General features: G+C 36.9%; 1 pseudogene; it reads left to right on the forward strand.

The window, feature by feature from the left end:
• The first annotated feature begins 303 nt into the window (after nt 1-303).
• On the forward strand, nt 304-7,493 carry LOC131424934 (treacle protein-like; annotated as a pseudogene).
• Nucleotides 7,494-10,175: the final 2,682 nt, after the last annotated feature.

A 10,175-nucleotide genomic window follows, 5' to 3' on the forward strand; every position in this document is an offset into this window, starting at 1 on the left:
TGTATTTGAAACTATCATGATATAGGATAATGGGTTTCCTCTCCATGAGGACCATAATTTGTGCCATACTCCCTTACAGCATATTTAGATGTGCTATATTTTCCATCAGATGCACAGATGAGTTTGATTCAAGAAAAGCACATGCATTCAATTTAGTTTTTAGTAATCTGTTCCCCCATGAATTTCAATCAAATACAGTTAAGAACAACAAAAAGCTTCCTGTGAAGTATAATGCTGTTAACTTCTTATATTGCCAGATGCATTTATACAAAAGAGGCTTTGGCAAAATTGTTATCATTTTTATTTTGATATTTTGACCTGAGTTTTTATTGGGAAATGCATGTGTTCACAGAAGGACTTTACCTAGAATCAGCTTGACATATGGGGCACTGGGTATTCATTTTTATTTTAAATACTTTTTTTAAAAAAAGCTCCAAGAGTTCTCAAACCTATTTATTAATAAAGTAAAGTTGCTGCTGTCACTGTCCCAGAGATAGAAAATCTATTAAGCAGTTTAAAGCAAGGGAGGACAGGAAAGTAAAAAGACCAGCTACAGAGAAAATATTTGCAAATTATATTTACAAATGGGATATCTTAATTTTTTCAATTTATATTTGCTTTCCTTTGAAAACATGTAAGATGAATATTTTGTTACTAGATTCTGCTCTGAAAACAGTATTTTTTTTTTTTTTGTTCTTTGTTCTCAAACAAGAAATTCAGAAAGGAGAAGCTGGAAGTGGAATGTGAAAGATCTAAGGGCCCAGGAGAACGTGGGGTGGCCTGCAGGTGAGCCGGCTGTCTTGGGTTGCAGGCATGACTGAAGCAAGGAAGCGGAAGGAGCTCCTTCTCCTGATCTACCAGCATCTGGTGCAGTCAGGATATATACGTGAGGTACAGTCAGTGAAAGAGCAGAGTGGCCAGAAAAGATGCTTGCCTCAGCCTTTTACTCTTTTGGACATCTATACACACTGGCAACAGACCTCAGAGCTTGGCTGGAAGCTTAAGGCAGAGAAAGATGCAGCCCTGCAAGGCAAGAAGACCAAAGCATCAGGCAGCAGCAGCAGTTCGGAGAGCTCAGAAGAGGAAAAAGAGGCAGAAGCCGAAACTGTCAAAGCTACCTCTAGACTCACATCTACCAATGTCTCAGCTGTGGGGGCAGATTTGCCATTAAGCATGAAAGAGAAGGCCAAGTCAAAGCCCAAGAAATCTTCTAAGATAGTGAACTCTGTGTCACATCCTGGCCCATCAAAGTCAGTGGTCCATACACTCTCTGGGAATATACCTAAGAAGTCAACAGAGCCCTCAGCAAATACTATCATGGTGTCAGACACAGAAGGAGGGAACTGTCCCAGAACACAGATCCTCTACCAAGCCTGGGACCATGACAGTGGGCCCAGCTGACAGCTCCTGTGACGATCCCTTTAGCTCCAGTGAGAATTCTTCCATCTCCAGTGAGGATAACTCCAGCTCTAGTTTTGAGACAAACATGGATGCGAAAGCCTCACCAGCTGCCACCAAGGGTCTTCAGTGAAAGGGGCAGCCCAAAGACCTGGGAAGTTGGAGGATATGATATCCCAAGTCAGAGGAGGAGCCATGACCACAACCTTGGAGGCCAAGAAGCCAATAAAGGAGTTGGAGAATAGCAAGGAGTCATTTATGAGTCATGAAGATTTCCCTGTAGTAACACCCAACCAGGATGGTACCTCCAAAACGTCCAGAGGCAAGGCCCTGACATCAAGACCCACTGAGAATGCAGAGGTGTCCTCAGACAGCGGTGGCGAAGAACTGCCATCAATCCAGGTGATTAAATCCTCTCTGATTGTTGTCGACCCTAATGGTCATAGTCCACCTGGCCCAGCTGCTACTCCTACACAGGCCCAAGGTGGGAACACCCTGAGGAAAGACAGGGTCTCTGATAGCACCATCCCACACTTCTCCTCTGAGAGCCAGGATGGGGACCTGATTCCTCCCACGCAGTCCTCCACTTCTGTAGGTCAAACCCCCTTGATGAAGAATATTTTGAAGGAGTCATCAGCAGAGTCCAGTGAGGATGAATTGGTGGCCCCTTCCCAGAGGAAGACCCTCGCCAATTACCAGGCTTCCAAAGTGATTGCAAAGCCAGATTGCAGCCCCTTGTTTTCCTCTACTCTGGTGAACAAAAATGACACAGACAGCAGACTGGAGTCTCAGCAAGCAGGCACCATTACCTTTAAAACAGGTATAAAGGAAGCCACCTCAGGCGCCACATCTGTGAAGCCCACAAAGGGAGCCCATAGCTCCATAGACTCAACACAGGCACTGCAGGGCAGCACCACCCAGTACTTCCTGGGGGTGACCGGCCCCTGAGTAAGGCCCAGATGTGGGATGCTTTGAGGAAGGTTGTGACAGAGGTACTGGAGCAGGAAAGGAAGAAGCCTGCAGATGCTGCCAAGAACATCAGCAGGAAAAGCCGGAAGTGGAAGCTGTCGGGAGACCAGTTAGCTACCACAGCCCCCAAGAGCAAGAAGCAGCAGCTGGTGGCTGGAGAAGGTGGGGAGAGCACTATTTCTTCAGAAAAGGCCTCCAGACCTTCCAAAGGGAAATCAATGAGAGACAAAGCAAAGAAAAAGGGGAAGGGATATTTCACCTCCTAAGGGGCCAAGGAAAATCCAGAAGGGGAGCAGCGATGGTGAAGTTTGAGGGTAGAGATCAAAATGACTCAAAAAGCCAAAAAGAGAAGAAGAAATCTGATAAAGGTAAGGAATACAAGGACAAAAAGGAAAAAGAAAAGAAGAAAAAAAAGCCTCAACCAAAGACACCGAATCACTTCTTCAGATGAAAAAGAAGAAAAAAGAAAAAGACAGAAGAGCAGACTATGTGAGAGGCTGGATACAAGACAGGGGGTTCCTAATGGAGTGCGGACCATCTTTAGTCCTCTGACTTCTGGCTAAGTGGCTTGAGACTGAATGTTTAACTTCTCCCTCTGCAGAAGAATATGGCAAATGCAGTATCCCCATGCTGCCCAAGCCTGTGAGCCTGCCAGAACCCTAGGCTGAGGAGGAGGGGCCTTGGGAGTTTGCCCCACTAACCCTACTAACACAGGGCACTTCATATAGATGTGTACAATATATATTAAGTGACTTGTCCCCCAATACATCCAATATGTCCAAAGGCTGAGAATTCCCAACACTTTGCTCTGTAGACCCAGTGATGCCAAGTGTGTGCCCATCCCATGCACTTGGTTTCTGGCTGGCCCCAAGCCTATTCCTCTGGTTATGGCTTCTGTGTTTTTTCTCTTTTTGTAAGAACTCAAAATAAAAGACTCAAAGGAAAGGTGGAAAAAAAAGAAATTCAAACTCCTAGATTCTATAGAAATTTATGCAATATTTCCATCATTTTTTACCTAATATTTCTATTGAAATCATAACCTATGAAGGTAAATCTTTTTTTTAAAGAGAGAGAGAGAGAGAGAGAGAGAGAGAGAGAGAGAGAGAGAGAGAGAGAGAATATTATTTAATATTTATTTTTCAGTTTTCGGTGGACACAACATCTTTATTTTATTTTATGTGGTGCTGAGGATCAAACCCAGCGCCCTGCGCATGCCAGGCAAGCTCATTACCGCTTGAGCCACATCCCCAGCCCATGAAGGTAAATGTTTAAAGAAACAAAGGTATTGAGATGAATCTTTGGAATCAGCTTGTGTGTATGTATGTTCAGGATGCTGGGAATTAAACCCAGGACCTCATGTGCGCTAGGCAACAGCTCTGCTACTAAGCAACATGCTCAGCCCATGGGATCAGATTTAAAATGAAATCAACAATAAAGATGGTATGTCCCTGTAACAGTCTTCTTTTAATTTCTGTGACCAAAATACCTGACAAGAATAACTTAGAGGAGGAAAAGTTTATTTTGGACTCATGGTTTCAGAGTTCCAGGCCATGGTAGACAGATTTCTTTTCTCTGGGCTTGAGGAGAAGCAGAGCATTATGGCAGAAGAGTATGGCAGAAGAAGGCAGCCCAGAAGATGCTGTCCAAGAAGTAGAGAGAAAGGGAGGAGCTGGGTGAACAAGATGTAATCTCCAAGGCACACCACCAGTGATCCACCTCCTCCAACCATGTCCATCTGCCTATGATTAATTAACATACAGTTAGTCAAAAGTATTAGGATTAATCCACTGGCTTGTGTACAACTCTTGTAATCTAATAATTTCTCCTCTGAACATTCCTGCATTGTCTAACATGAGTTTATTGTAGAGACTGCATTTAATTTGGTAGTTGGATAAACTAAAACTTTTTTTCTATTTCTTCTTGGGATGTAATTGTGCTGTTTCTACAAAGTTCATATGTCTCAAGTAGATCTGAGGGGAAAGATCATGTTGAAATCCTCATTACCTCCTTTAATTTTTAAGATCATTTTATTCACATACAAGACAAGCCATACATAGGTTCTTAGCCCCATCAACTGTAAGTTAAACAAAAATCCCAGGCAGAAGCTTGGCTACAGGGAGTATATATCTCATTAAGACTCAAAGAATATGTATGAAACCTGCCATTCTATTAAGCTTTATAAAATTAAGGCTCAGAGTTCATACTGAGATTAAACATTAATTATTAGAGTCATTAGGAATTATAAAGTCATGATGGAAAATGTAAATGTAACTGTAAGGGATGGAGATTTACTAAAATATATTTTATAACATTTTTTTTTAAAGAGAGAGAGAGAGAGAGAGAGAGAATTTTTTTTTAAATATTTATTTTTTAGTTCTCTGCGGACACAACATCTTTGTTTTGCATGTGGTGCTAAGCATCAAACCCGGGCCGCACGCATGCCAGGCAAGCGCGCTACCGCTTGAGCCACATCCCCAGCCCATTTTATAACATTTTAAAAAAAAATTTATTACCACTTTAGAATCTGAATGATTCTTCTAAAGAGAAAAAAAGCAAAACACTATTTAGTTTCATATTCATTGAGTCAGGTCATGATAGAGAATGTTTTGTAATGCTAAAATTATTAATTATATATCCTGCATTTTTAACAACTTCTGACACTTTTGTTTTCTATATTTTTGTTGTCCTACATAAAAATGGCAATTTTAAATAGATCAGAAAAATATTTTTGAATCAGATATTATTTTCCTAAATAATAGACTCATAAGCAAATATATTGGGAAATATTTTTATAACAACTTCCAAATCTTCAAAATTATTTTAACCTTATAAATAATATTTGAAAATTTACTTCTTAAGCAGAGAATTTGTATTGACCTGTAAAGAATGAGCCCTTCCATTTTCTGCAGCCTTTATATATTAAATGACCTCAATTACAAAATTGAAAGTGTTTCATAAAATATTTTGTATCTTTTAGAAGGCATTGTTGAGCTACTAAAATATTAAGAAACTAATTCATTTAAAGAGCATTTGCTCAGACTCTCATCTTGAATTTACTTTTTGCTGCCAAGACATAGGAGGAAAGAGAGAAAATTCAGGAAAAATGCTTTCTGCACTGGAGAATCTAGTATCAGATAGATCCATTTCAATAAGCTAGAAAACTAAAAAGGTGAAAGTTTTATGAATAAAGGATTTAGAAGGCTGGAGATGTAGCTCAGTGGTGGAAGACCTGCCCTTAGTCATTCATAACCATAGGCAGGTTTTCCAATGAAATAGCTTTATTTGTGGATTCTTTAAAAAATTGAAATTTATTAGCTGAAAGTACTTTGCAATTCATCATGCCCTCCAGAACCTAAGGAGAAGCAAATTCAGATCCTATCTGGAGAATCCTGTCTGCAAGCCAGGTTTCAAAGATTCTTCACAGAAAAAAAAATCCAAGGAATATGAACCTCCAATGAAACTCATGAACCAGAAAACCAACAAGGAATGAATTTTTAGATCCAACAGGGGAAAACTAGCTGTATCAAAATATAAGAGTATTTCAGATATTTGACTATCAAACTGTTATGGTTTGAAATATTCCCAGTAAGTTCATGTGATAGACAATGCAGGAACATTCAGAAGTGAAATGATTGAACTATGGGAGATGTAATATAATCAGAGGATTCATTCATGATGAATTAATTAAGGACTACTGATTGGGTGGAAACTGTAGGCAGGTGGGGCATGGGGGTCTGCCTTGGACATTATATCTTGTTTCCCTTGTTCCTCCTTCCCTCTCCCTCTCTCTGCTTCCTGGCTGTCAGAAAGTGAGCAGCATTTTTTCTCTTTCATGCCTTTCCACCAGGGTGTTCTGCCTCACCTTGGGCACAGGTTGATTGAGCCCACCAACTATGGATGGAAACCCTGAAATTCGGAGTAAAAAAAAAAAAAACTTTTCCTCCTCTTAGTTGTCAGCGATTCTGGTCACAGTGATAAAAAGCTGATTAACATACAAACCAAACAGATATTTGAAAAAAAGAAAAAGACAACAAAGATATTAACAGGTAATATGACTTTCCTATATAGTAAGCACAGAAAAAACTAGATTAATTATTATACTATTATTAATAAATATAAAGTCATTTAAAAAGAATTACTTTTTCACATAGTTATGAAGTAACATTTACAAATGGATTAAAAGACAATTAGAATAAAGTCTGACAAAGGTCTCTAAGATCTTCACAAAAAAATCAAGTGCTGAAATACACTGAAAGGATATAAATAACTGGAAAAACACAGTATGTTCATAGTTTGAAAGCTGCCATATATTTATGATGTTAATTTTCCCCCAAATGATCTTAGACTTAATAGGACTCTTTTGGAATTTGACAAATTAAAATTTCAGATTCTAAAACTTACATAGAATGACTAAGGACCAAGTATAACTAAGACATTTATTTATTTATTTATTGTTATTTTTTAGTTATAGCTGGACACAATACCTTTATTTCACTTATTTATTTTGATGTGGTGCTGAGGATTGAATCCAGGGCCTCATGCATGTAAGGTGAGTGCTCTACTCCTGAGGCACAACCCCAGCCCCTAACTAAGATATTTATGAAGAAGAAAAAGCTAGAAAGACTACATAAATTACCAAGAAGCAAACCTTGTTCATACAATACAAGTTGCTATGGACACAGTATGATACAATTAATTTTGAGTAAATAGTGATAGGATAATTGTTTTTCCATGAAATTGGGTTCTTTTCTCAACTCACATGCAAAAACTCAACTCTAATTGAATTAATAGTTAAATGTGTAAGACAACAATATAAAACCTTGGAAAAATAGAGAATAACATTCTTATGAATATGAGATTGTGATTGTTCATATAATACATAATAAGAACAAATAATAAAAAAGATATTGATACATATTGAAGCTATTATCAAAAGACACAAAAATATATGGAGCTGAGCGCAGTGGTGCATGCCTGTAATCCCAGTAACTCAGGAGGCTGAGGCAGGAAGATCATGAGTTCAAAGTTAGCCTTATCAACTTATTGAGGTCCTAAGCAACTCAGTGAGATCCTGTCTCTAATAAAAAATACAAAAAATGGGTGGGAATGTGGCTCAGTAGTTAAGTGCCCCTGGGTTCAATATCTGATAGCAAAAAAAAAAAAAAAAAAAAAAATATATATATATATATATATATATATATATGAAAGAGAGAGAGAGTGAACAATAGAGAGAGAGAGAGAGCATGTGCAAGAAATTGCAACTGATTAAGATCAGTAAGTTTTATAAATAGCCCCTATAAATCAATAATAAAATCAAGTAACATTCATTGTATGGTATTTATTCATTCAACCTCCATTCCATTCTGTGCTTAGCATTTCTTCTTGGAATTTAGATCCTATCAAACAAAAACCTGCTTTTACCAGATTACCAAACAAAAACCTGTGTTTACAAGATTACCATATAGACAAGTTTCCTGGATGTTTATCCTCCTTCTGCTTCTGCTCTCACCACTTTGTCTTTCTCTCCCCACAGATTCACTAAAGTATAAATTATAAAATAAATACATTCATTTTGAACATACATTCTAACAAGTTTTGGTATTGTTTGTAGCTTTTTATACATAACCAAGATATATAATGAAATATTTACCTCAAATTATCTTTTGTGCCATTTTTTCAATCAATCCCTAATCCAACTGCCAGACCCAGGCAACATTTATCTTCTCTCTGTTGTAATAATGCTGCTTTTAAAAGATATCAAATAAAAAAAAACTGTATAGGATATCCTGTTTTGTGTATGAACTCTTTTACATAGCATGCTTTTGAAATTGTATCAACAGCTTGTGTCTTTTTATTGCTGAGCAGGATTTCCTTTGTTAGAATATATCACAACTTGTTCATCCATTCACTTCTTGATGGACATTTGGTTTGTATAATAATTTTTTACTATTAAAAATAAAACTTTTATGACTATTTGTATACCAATCTTCATCTGGATCTATACTTTTATTTTTCTTGGTAAATATCAAGAGTGGGATGTCTGGATCATATGGGAGGTATATGTTCAAATTTTTAAGAAACTGTTTCTCAAAGTAGCTATACCATTTTTTTCTTCCCACCAATAGTTATAGCTGGACACAATACCTTTATTTCACTTATTTATTTTTATGTGGTGCTGAGAATCAAATCCAGTAGTGTTCCAGTTACTCCATAGCCTTGCCAACACCTGGCATTATCAATCTTCTTTTTTTTTTTTTTTTTTTGTACCAGGAGTTGAACCAATGTCCCTTAACCATTGAGTCATATTCTTATCCTGTTTTCTATTTTTATTTTTGAGACAGGGTTTCGCTTAGTAGTACAGGGCTTTGCTAAGTTGCCGAGAGTGACTTGCACTTGAGATCCTCCTGCCTCAGCCTCCCTAGCTGGGATTATAGGCATGCACCACTACATCTGGCACCAGTCTTTTTAATTTTAGCCATTCATTTGCAGTCTTTAGGGAAATCACTAAAAAAGGAATGCTAAATCTACAGCTAGAGGGACAACAGGGCTGCCAAAGGACACAAAAGTTCTGTTAGGAAGTATAAATTCAATAGATCTGTTGTAGCTCTTGTTGATGATAGTTAACAATCTATTGTGTACTTGAAAATTACTATTAAGTGTTCTCACAAAAAACGGTATATGAGTTAATGCATGTGATAAATAGCTTGGTTTAGCCATTCCATAGTTTGTGTGTGTGTGTGTATGTTTGTGTGTGTGTGTGTGTGTGTATATATCTCAAAACATTTGTTTAACAAATGTGTATACCTTTCACTTGTCCAATAAAAACAAATAAGTAAATAAATAATAATTTTTAAAAGTCAGTAGGGCTTTTAAATAAATTGGAATTGAGAAATTGGTAGAGAGATATATAAGAAACAAAAAGAAAATCCCCAAAACAACAATATTGACATATTTTACATCATATTCAAAGTTAACATGAATCTTAGATCAAAGTGTAAAACTTAATACTGTCATATTTTGAGATGCAAATACTTTATGAACATGTCTAGGCAAAGATATTTTAGATACAACATGTAAATCATGATCACTACAATAAAAATTGACAATAGCTCTATTTTAATCATGAATGTTTGTTGAATTTTGACACTTACTTTTTTCCTTCCCAGTTTCTCCCATGTTTGTGTCATGTTTAATTCCTATAATAGCTCTCTTCTTTAAATATGTATAGTAGCTCTGCTTCTATACCTGAGCTCTAATTGATTCTGCTCTCTGACCAATTTCTCTTCCAGGGTGTACTACTGCATTAGATCAAGGACACATGTAACTTATGGCATGATTCCCTAATACTATGTAGAGAAGATCAGTTATATTAGTCGTAATGCCTACTACATATTTATAGGCAATATGAATAACATCATATTGCCTATAAATATGTAGTAGGTCCTTGAATCTTTTTTTCAATCAGTCCCTAACCTAGTTGCCGGACCCATGTAACACTGTTGTAATAGCATGTTCTTTTCTAGATACCATGAAGATACAATTATATGCTCATAATCGTTTTTTTATGATCTCTTTCACACATCATGATGTTTTAGAAATTTACCTATGATTTAAGTTTATAACAGCATGAAAAAAATTAAACATTTTTCCTTTCTCTAAAAGGCTGATAAAGGTATTAATTATCAAGAACTAATAATTTTGAGTACATATGTATAAAACGACATTTTAAATTATGCAAATGAAACAAAGACTTGCAAGAAGTAGACAAATCTGCCTTTATAGAGATATTTATTATTTATACACTCTCT

The sequence above is a fragment of the Marmota monax genome, unplaced genomic scaffold, assembly GCF_021218885.2.
Source record: "Marmota monax isolate L192 unplaced genomic scaffold, Marmota_monax_Labrador192_F-V1.1 WCK01_AAM20220418_F8-fsc00065, whole genome shotgun sequence".
NCBI classification, from domain to species: Eukaryota; Metazoa; Chordata; class Mammalia; order Rodentia; family Sciuridae; genus Marmota; species Marmota monax.